Here is a 10,165-nt window from a genome sequence, read left to right on the forward strand (position 1 = left end):
GGTATCTGCCCTCTTCTTTTCCTAGCTATCAGCCAGTAATATTAGAAATTACTGCCAGAGAAGTTCATTCTAAAAGCAGTTTTCGGAAGAAATTGATATTTTAATCAAAGGAATTTGAAATAGCATGACAAAATAAAGTTAGTCACTTAGATTGATAGGTAGTAATGAGCAGGTATTTGGATAATGGGGACAGTATCCTGCTGTTCAAATCAAACTTCACAATGTAAGTGTGAGTATTGGGATATTACATAAGTCCTCAACCAAGGGCCAGGATTATATCATTCTTTTTTTTTTTTTTTTAAGATTTTATTTATTTATTTGACAGAGAGACGTCACAAGTAGGCAGAGAGGCAGGCAGAGAGAGAGGGGGAAGCAGGCTCCCCACTGAGCAGAGAGCCCGATGCAGGGCTCGATACCAGGACCCTGAGATCATGACCTGAGCCGAAGGCAGAGGCTTAACCCACTGAGCTACCCAGGCACCCCAGAATTATATCACTCTTAGCTGTCTACTGATTAAGAGTAAAGCTAACCCCCTAGCTTTTTAAAAGATTGAAAAGGATAGGACATGAATATCCACACCTTAGGGAGAAAACATTATTCTTGTATATCAAATATATCAAGTCACCCATTAGCTTAAAAAGGAGATTGCATTTGCAAAAAAAAAAAAAAAATGTAGTTTGAATTGAGATTTTCATTTTGTACTTCTTTGTCAAATTGCAGATGGATTAACATTCATGGTCACTGAGTTCCGTTTCCATAGATATAGTTTCAGTTGTACCAACTAGGGACAGATTGTGTATTTTATTATTTTGTTTAAAATATCATTCAAACATTTTAAAAATATCCCAGCACTACAGAACATCACATAAGAACATAATGACAATATTTCATCTCCTTTAAGCCATTTTAAGGTCCCTGTGGCATTAAGAAAAAAGTATATACCTAGATTGTGATGCTGAAAGTCTATTACTTGAGCTCAGCATGCTAGCCTGGCCTCCAGGGAATTCCTTAAAAAGCCAAATTTAAATGAATTTGTAATCCCATTAGCATCCAGGGAAGAGTTAACTAGGTAACCAGACATTTCATTTACAACAATTCTAAAGAGCCTTAGAAAAGATAGGGAGAATAAATTTTTTTGTCTGAACTCCTGAAAAGATACTATTTTATTTGGTTTTACAAAGGAGGAGTATAGCTGGGAAGAAATTCAGCAGTCAGGTAAATATGAAAATTATGGGTTTTTTTCCCTCCTGAATAGTAAATCTCTAGAGACCATGTTTTTATATTATTGTATTTTTCACAGCAGAGTTTTGAATCTACTAAATATTTGATATATTCTTGTAAATGTAATGGCATATAGAAGTTTATTTTATTTTATTTTTTTATTTAGAATCTAGCACTGAGTGGATTGTGAACAATTGACAGTGGTGAGTCTTTAACCCATATTGAATACGCATGTTATTTGAAGGATGTTTTGAGGCATCTCCAATGGTATTAAAAATATATGTGCCTAGATTATAACCCTGAAAGTTCATTATATGAGATAAGTTCATTTGATTCAGGGAGTAATTCAATCCATTGTGCTTTGGTATGTTAGGGAACAAAACTGTCAAAACCCTCTACTCTCTCTTTTTCTGGTGATGGAGTCTAGAGAAGATGTACAGAATACAGAAATAGCACTGTGCAAAGGGAAAGAAAAGAGAAAAGAGAAAGAACTGATCATCAGCCTTGGACTTCAGGTGGTTATAGGAAAAAAAGTATTTTGTGTCTGCCACACCTTTGTATCTTTCAATGACACTTTTGTCTCTGGCACAGATGTTTCTAGCAAGGAAATCATCTGCCCATGTAACTGGTAGGATGAAGGTGAAGGCTGCTCAAGGTGAATCTTCTTCATATGCTGCCATGCTGGCCACCCAGAATATGGACCAGAGATTCAAGGAGCCAGGCATCACTGCCCTCTGCATCAAACTCCAGTCCACAGGAAGAAAGAGAACCAAGACCCTCTGAGCCTGGGTGCCAGTCAGCCCTCCGAGCCCTTGCTTGCTCAAGTATGAAGATCAAGGAGAATTGAGGATGTCATCTTCATGCCCTCCAATAGCACCTGCACTGTGGTCACCTTCTATGAACAGGATTCCTCAAATATATGTTTTCTATTAATAAATTGACTTCATGTAGGCTTAAAAAAAAAAAAACCTCTACTCTCTTAAATCTCAGCAGAAGGGTACAACCAATAAATAACAGATATAATAAATGATTGTATATCATGTTAGAAAGCTATAAATGCTAAGGAACAAAATAAAAAGCAAAAAAAGTAAGGTGATTTGAAATCTTGAATGGCAAGGGTATGGGCTGTTGTTAAGTTGCAATATTAAAAGGAGTGGTCAAGGGGCACCTGGGTGGCTCAGTGGGTTAAAGCCTCTGCCTTCAGCTCAGGTCATGATCCCAGCATCCTGGGATCGAGCCCCACATCGGGCTCTCTGCTCAGTGAGGAGCCTGCTTCCCTTCCTCTCTCTGCCTGCCTCTCTGCCTACTTGTGATCTCTGTCTGTCAAATAAATAAATAAAATCTTTTTTAAAAAATTAAAAAATATAAAAGGAGTGGTCAAGGTTAGCCTCATCAAGGTGAAATTTGAGCAAAGATTTGAGGGGTTAAAAAAGTTGGCCAAAGCAGGTGGCTAAGGGAAGAGCATTCCAGGCAGAGGCAACAAGGCAACATCCAGAGCAAAGTTTCCAAGGTGAGAGCATTACCTCCTGTGTTTAGGAAAAAGCAAGCAGATAAGTGTGGCTCTGTGAGGTAGTGGCAACAGGAAAGAGGTGTAGAAATTCTGGTTGGAAAGGTAATGAGGGAGCAGGCTAAATCATATAGAGCTTGAGGGGAGCTTGCATGAGCTTTAGCTTTTATTGAGTATAGTGAAGAGCCATTGCAGGATTCTGAGCAGAGAAACAATCTGCTTGGGTGTCTGTTTAAAATGGATTATTCCACTGCTCTATAAAGGACAAATGATGAGATGAGGATAAATGCAGGGTGACCAATTAGGAGACTATTGCAGTAATGCAGTGACAGCTGATGGTGGCTCAGATCAGGATGAAAATTGGTGGAGAGAGTCTTAAAAGTGGACAAATTCTGGATATAGTTTGACGTTCAAGTGAAAGGACTTCTCATGGGATATAAGAAGGATGTGTGCTAAAAAGGAGGACAAAAGATGACTCCAAAAGTTTTGGCCTGGAAACTTCCAAGGATGAAATTTCCCATAGTTTAATGAGAAAAACTACATGAAGGAGGTTAGAGAAGGAAGATCGGGAGTGTGGCTTTGGATATTAAATTCATCTAGGAAGAACCCAAATGAACCATTGGATATATGAGTCTGGAGTTCATGCAAAAAGTCTAGGCTAGAAGTCATCATCCTGCAGATGGTTCTGCAAGTCACCAGCCTGGATGAAACCAAGAGATAGTATGTGGACCAAGGAGCAAGCTTAGGCTTACCATGAAGAGGTCAGGATGAAGAAGAGCATTAACCAAAGTGCCTGGGAAGGAGGAACGAGAGAGCTAGGAGAGAAGCAGCACATGGTGGGTGTTCTTAGAATCCAAGTGAGGAAAGTGCATCAAGGAAGAATGATCACCTTGGTTAAAACTTATGATGGATCAGTTGAAATGAGCTCAGAAAACAGGCCATTACATTTAGTTACATGGAGCTCATTGGTAAATTACCATGTTCATTCTGACAATGGTCACTGTTTTCTGTACATTACTGTTTTCCTTTCTAAGTGGAAGTTACTGCACCCAAAATTTCTGTCCCTAACCTCAGCAACTTCTTTCTTTCTTTTTTCTTTATATCTTTTTCTTCATAACTGTGGTCTCTCTGGTATATGGGAGAATACTGGCTTTCTCTTAAGTCTCCTACTTAATTCCTTATATTTTTGTTATATGCACTTCCTGCATGTGCTTTTTAATACCCATAATTTTTTAGATTTAATTTTTCCACATTTTATATAAGCTAGGGCTATGTTTGAAATTCACCTATTACTTCTTTCATTTCTTAGTCTATCTTGATTTTTTTGTTATTTTTCCAGATTACTTCATATTCATGCTTTATTTCAGCTGCTAAATATTAAAAACTGTTTAGCATTAATCAACTTTGATATTCATTAAGGATTATAGGCAGTGAATTATTACTGTTACTGACAATAAAAATCTACTTCTCCCCACTTGTTTTCCTGTTAGTTTGACAGCACAGCTATATTTTTCCTCATGCATTCATTTACTCTTCCAGAGAAAATAGTGCAATTTATACCAGAATTTTATTTCTAACTCCTCTTCATCAAAACCTCTACTTTATATGCAATTCCTGCTCTTTTCATTTGTGTTGAATATTATTGCATTTTTTTTGTTTCTTTTTTATTTCTGAGAATTATTGTGGTTTTATTTACCAACTCCAACTTTTATTGTGACTGACCTGTGTAATTTCTTATTTCTTTAGATTCATGTCATCCCGCTGTTGTAGGTGGCTCTATGTATATTAGAACTGCATTCCAATTTAGTCAGTGTTCTCAAGCCAATAAATGTCATGTCCCACTGTGATAATGGAACTGATTAAAAAATGACTCTACATTAGAGAATGCAAAAGGTGGCAGACAGAGGTAATACGTGCATTGAGAGTCAGGAATATTAAAAAAAAAAAAAAAAAGAGTTAAAAGGGTCAATTTACCAGACAATAAGCCTGGAAAAGCCAATGCAAGCCCTTTTACGTATGCAAGTTCAAGATACTATATACGTCAGTCATATTCCTATAGAGTTCTCAAATCCTTCCCATTAGAATAGGTAAATATGTGTGCAACACACGCATGCACACTTGAACATCATGAAACAATAATGAAGCACAGCAGCATAAATTCATACATAGTCCTTGCTCTCACCCTTTCATACTCACCCTGTTTATGTGCACAAACATTTTGACTTTCAATACACCACTTATCTCAACAAACTGAATTATCAAATGACTCAAGGTAGTCATATTGCTTTGAAAAAATTTTTGAATGTCATTGAGCACTTTGTTGAATAGATTGTCTTCAAATGGTTTTTTGTTTGTTTGGTTTTTACTTTTTTATTTATTTTTTAAATTATGTTGTTAGTCACTGTATAGTATATTATTAGTTTTTGATGTAGTGTTCAATGATTCACTAGTTATTTATAATACCCAGTGCTTATCAGGGCACATGCGCTCCTCAAAACCCATCACCATGTTACCCCCTCCCCACCCTCTTCCCCTCCAAAACCCCAGACTGTTTCTCAGGGTCCATACTCTCTCAAACAGTTTTTATTTCCTAAATAAATAACAACCTATATGGTATACTCTATAGTAATACATTCTGTGCTCTAAAGTCTTAGTGAAAGGGAAAATAGTTCTCAGAAATTATTAATCCAGAGATCCTTCTAAGGATTTAAAACACTTTAAGAAGTACTTCTCCTTTTAAGGAAACAAAACAACCATATTAAATTATATCTGAATAATTACAAGAAATTCAAAACTATTCTAGATATAATAAACACTCGAAGAGAGAGATCCAACTACTTCGTATATGGTGATTTTCTGTTATCATCATGTTCTGGAAAATTTTTCTGGAGGCCCCCAAATGGTGCTAGATCCCACAAAATGACAAATTGGATGTGCGATTTTTTTCAAGTATTTTCCTAAGATATTCTAATTTCTTCAGGATTTACAGAATTTGCTCTAAAGTAGCAGAGTAACAAAGTGCAGAGAGCATTAAATTGAGTCCTGAGACCTACATTCTGTCCCTGGTTGGTTCAACTAGCTGATTTTTCCAGCTGTTGCCTTGCTCCTCTATTACCCATTTACCCATTTCCTGATAGCCACTTCCTCAACACCCTGTGGGGAAAGACCTGCTTCTTACTGAATCTTATAATAAATAGCATTTTTTATATTGCAAATGAATGAATATCCAAACTTACCTCCCCCTTGATGCTGTCAGGTGCCATCAGATACCTACTAGTTTAGAAAAAGGGATGTTCTGTGTTTTTTGGCCCGGGTTCCTGTTGGGAGAGGTAATCAAAAAGATATGACTGCCAGTTGACCTATGAGCTGGACCCAGGTGATCAGAGAATCCTCACATCCTCCCCTGTCCTTAGAATTTAGGTTCCACTTGCCTTTCCTGCAGGCAGAGGCTGTTCCAAGAACATAACCTTGAGATAGTGATGCGGTATAGTGATGCATGTATACCTGCACGGTACACGTGGCTGAATCCAGTTAAGGAACTCTATATAAACTTTTGATTTGGACAGGACTGAGTCTGCACAAGCTTCTTATGTATGTTCTTTTGTTTATTAAAACTGCCACTTACCAACCTGGAGTGGCCCGCCCCTTTCTTTGTTCTTTTCCTGCCCTCCTCCCATGGGAGTTGGCTTCAGATTACATCTGAGAAATTCTGGAGAGGGAGAGGAACCAACAGCTCCAAAGATTTACTGCATTGGAATTTGTGTCTCCAGTTGGGAAATCAATAAAAGGTTGCCTTTGTTACTTGTTCTTAGTGTCCCTCCAGAGGTTTGTCAGAAAGTGTGACTTGGTCAGATACAACATTTGGGTATTTTTGGATTCCTAGTTATAACACCATCTTAATACCAAAACAAAAAATTTCAGCTTGTTTTCTAAAATTTGGAGGTAAGGCTGACTTTCAACTTTTAATGTTGATATATAGAGTTTTGGCTAAGTAAACATTTATCCAGGGATTAAGATTTCTCGCCCAAAGAGGTGAGACATGTTTTTGAGAATTCAGTTCTGAAATGAGAATATCGTATTTGTGTTACAGTCCCTCTGTAGAGGTTGCAGAAATATGGAAAGCACTAACATGATACTGGAACAACGTTGGAATGTGTTTGTAGAAAATAGCTTTGACATTGAAACTTGTTCTTAAAAGCCAGAAAATTCCTATTTAGAACATCATGGGTGGATACAGGGATGTGCAGATGGAAAACCCTAGCTAGTGTTTCATGGAAAGCAGAAAGCATGTTTGAGAAATGGTAATCACTTCCAAAAAATTAAAAACCAAGTGTCCATCACTTTCATTTCAACTTCAGCCTTTGGGTAATTAACAAGCCTTTACATTTTCACAAGGTTTCTTTACTTTGTGGTGTATCGCCATCTACTTACAGTCCCAAACAGAATGGTGAATTGTTTAAAACAATGATATGAGTTGTAGTCTTATGAAAATAAAAGTCTTTGTTATAGATGGCTAACTCAGATAAGAAAAACTTCTTTCCTCAGGGTTAGAATTCATTAACTACATTTGAAAATGAAATTCAGTCAATAACAGACAGGAGAAATATTTCAGGGTGTAAGAGAAACTCGTTAAAAAAAAAAACTTGTACTAGTTTTCATTCCCTACAATATGGCAAATATTATGGTTTATCATCCAAAAAATAAAAATAAGCTTTAGTTGAAAACCAACCTTATGAATTTTTTCAGGAGAGAGGTATTAGAACTCTTGTTTCCCTATGGTAGGAATCAAATGGCTTCCATTTCAAAATCATTTTTTTTAAATCTAGGAATTCTAGGGATGTTTTTATGACTCTAAAAATCATATGGCCTTGGAATAAATCCTCCAGTCTCAGTACATACTGAAAATCTGAGTGTGATTTAAGCCCACTGTGAAATGATAGTTACCAGTTATAACTTTATGAAGCGTTGGTAAGTCAACTATAAGGAGAAACTTTTAAAGACCGACATGTTTAAAACTATAAAAACTCTCCAAAAGAATATTGCTAATAAATCTAAGATCCATCAAGTTTCCTTGAGTTTTCTTAAGGAATACTTTAGGAATAGATATCAAATGCTTATCTGGATTAGGTCAGATCATCTGAAAACTGCTTTGCTCTACCACATAAATAATAATGTGGTTATATATCCTTTGGTATAATGATGCTGGCCTAAATTAAGGAGTTGTGTAAGAAAATGACATTTGAAAATTATTTTATTTGCACTGGTTATATTGTTAAAGATACTTTCTTACTTCATTAAACAGTCATATTTTTGACATCTACCAAAACTTGCTAATCAAATGATACCAAGAAAGCACCTGTAATCACACAGATGTACAAAGTATTTTTTTTAAGTATAAATTACACAGCTGTTTTATTTAGCTTAAAGCCACCCAGGGGACCATTAGGAGCATCTTAGTAAAGGGAAGATAGGAGAAGCTTCTTCTTACAGAGTATGAGCACAGGCTGAACAATTCTGAGGACAGATAAGGAGAATGGGTTGGATACTATGAGGAAGCAGAGGCAATTCAGTGATTGGGTATCTCAAGGATTTCCGGTTTTTTCCCCTGAAGCAGGAAATCACAATTGGAGGAACAAGGTATATCTAGTCATTGCAAGGAAGCAGAGATAACACAAGAATGGGATGTAATTCATTTTATGGCTATAAGATAACATTGTCTGAGTTCAGCAAGAAACTTTCTTTGGTCTTTGTCTGCAAGGGTGCTTGGTTTTGGTTAGGACAATCGCTGGGTGCAAGTATGGTGCCTTCTTATTTCCACACAAAAAAAAGTTTTTTAGTTTTTCCCATTAGAGATATTTGTGTTTCTCCTTGACTATGGGTTCATTTTTCACCTTATGAGTACTGAAAATTGTATAAAGGACTATGGCTGGATTCCCTCAGTGATTGCTAGAAAGCTCAGATATTGATTTCCAACCTCTACTCTGTCAAGTTTTACAATATAGCACAGCATAAGCACATGCATTTTACACCAATGTAAAATCTGATTTTTTTCTACACCTTTCTTTTCACCCAATTTCCTGGCCTCTTTTATTTTAAATTTGTGTACATTGAGCATCATATCAAAGAATTTTTTAGGTAGAGTCAGGAAGTAAATAAAAAGTAACCATCAAGCTTGGATTGTTTTTAGTTTATTAACTCAGTTGTGGTGGGAAGAAGGCAGAAAGCTTCTAAAAATGTAGATGGAGTCAGTGAAGAATGCTCTAAAACAGAAGCCAATATCCTAAACTCCACCTGAGTCTAGTCTAGACTCCCTTATTAACTGGCCTTGTGACCTGCAGAGTCATTGAACTCTGTGGAGCATTACTTTCCTCAACTTTAATGTAGAGATTATGGTGCCAATATAATTCAGATAAAACAAGAAAGTCATCTGAAAGACTTCTGGTAATTTTACACACTATATGAATATTTTGTTAATAATCGAATGTCAAACACTTAGTGCACAGAGGCATATTGTTAACAAATTTATACTTATTTATTTTAAATATTTTCATTATTAACAACTTTAAAACCAATTTAAAATAATACATGAAAACAAAAACAGTACAGGTTTCTGAATTTTCTAAAAATAGTAGCATCCAGAAATTTGTAAGACAAGTGAAAAGTAATTAAGTTTTATGATGGACTTAAAACAGTAACAAAAACGTACTTTTTCTTGAAGTTGACTATAATAAAATCTTCATATTTCCTTCACTTTAGAAAGCAAGAATCACAATTATGCAATTATGTAAAATCTCCCATGCTCACACATGCTAATTTACATTCTAAATCAATTATATGTTAATTTATTTCTTCTCTTTAAAAAGACTTTACACTATTCTATTAATTACACTATTCTATTAATTTCTTAATCTTTGGACGTAGGGAGTATAGTTTCCCTTGGTAGAGAGGACTCCCGCTAGATTGTGTGTATGATCTTAATGAGAAAGCAAGCAAGCAGGTAAACTATCACAGAACACGATGCCCAACACATAGCATTAAAGTATCTATAAAGAAATATACTTTTGGCATATACTCCTAGATTATACAATGAGTATTGTATCCTAGAAAAGGTATCCAGGGACATGATGTGCTCATTCCAATGCTGCTGTCATTGGTCAAAATTTATATGCAGTTCATTTTTGGTATTTGCTTTCAGTGACAGGTTAGAAGCAAAATATGATAAGCATTTTCATATCAAACTCTTATTTCCATATCAGTCACACATTGTGTTCTTTCCCACGGTCACCTATCATATTTAATTAAAATAGCTCCAAATGAATGATCTTCAGTTGTTTACAAATACCAAATCCCCCTTTATGATATTAAGCTTTTGCACCATTGAAGACATGCAGAACTAGGCTCAGAAATACATTTCTTCCCCAGGGATAGCCATCCCAA

The 10,165-nt window shown here is 35.9% G+C and overlaps 1 pseudogene; it reads left to right on the plus strand.

The window, feature by feature from the left end:
* The first annotated feature begins 1,637 nt into the window (after positions 1-1,637).
* LOC116582577 lies at positions 1,638-2,162 on the plus strand (annotated as a pseudogene).
* The last annotated feature ends 8,003 nt before the right edge of the window (positions 2,163-10,165 follow it).

Source organism: Mustela erminea, chromosome 2 (assembly GCF_009829155.1).
Source record: "Mustela erminea isolate mMusErm1 chromosome 2, mMusErm1.Pri, whole genome shotgun sequence".
NCBI classification, from domain to species: domain Eukaryota; kingdom Metazoa; phylum Chordata; class Mammalia; order Carnivora; family Mustelidae; genus Mustela; species Mustela erminea.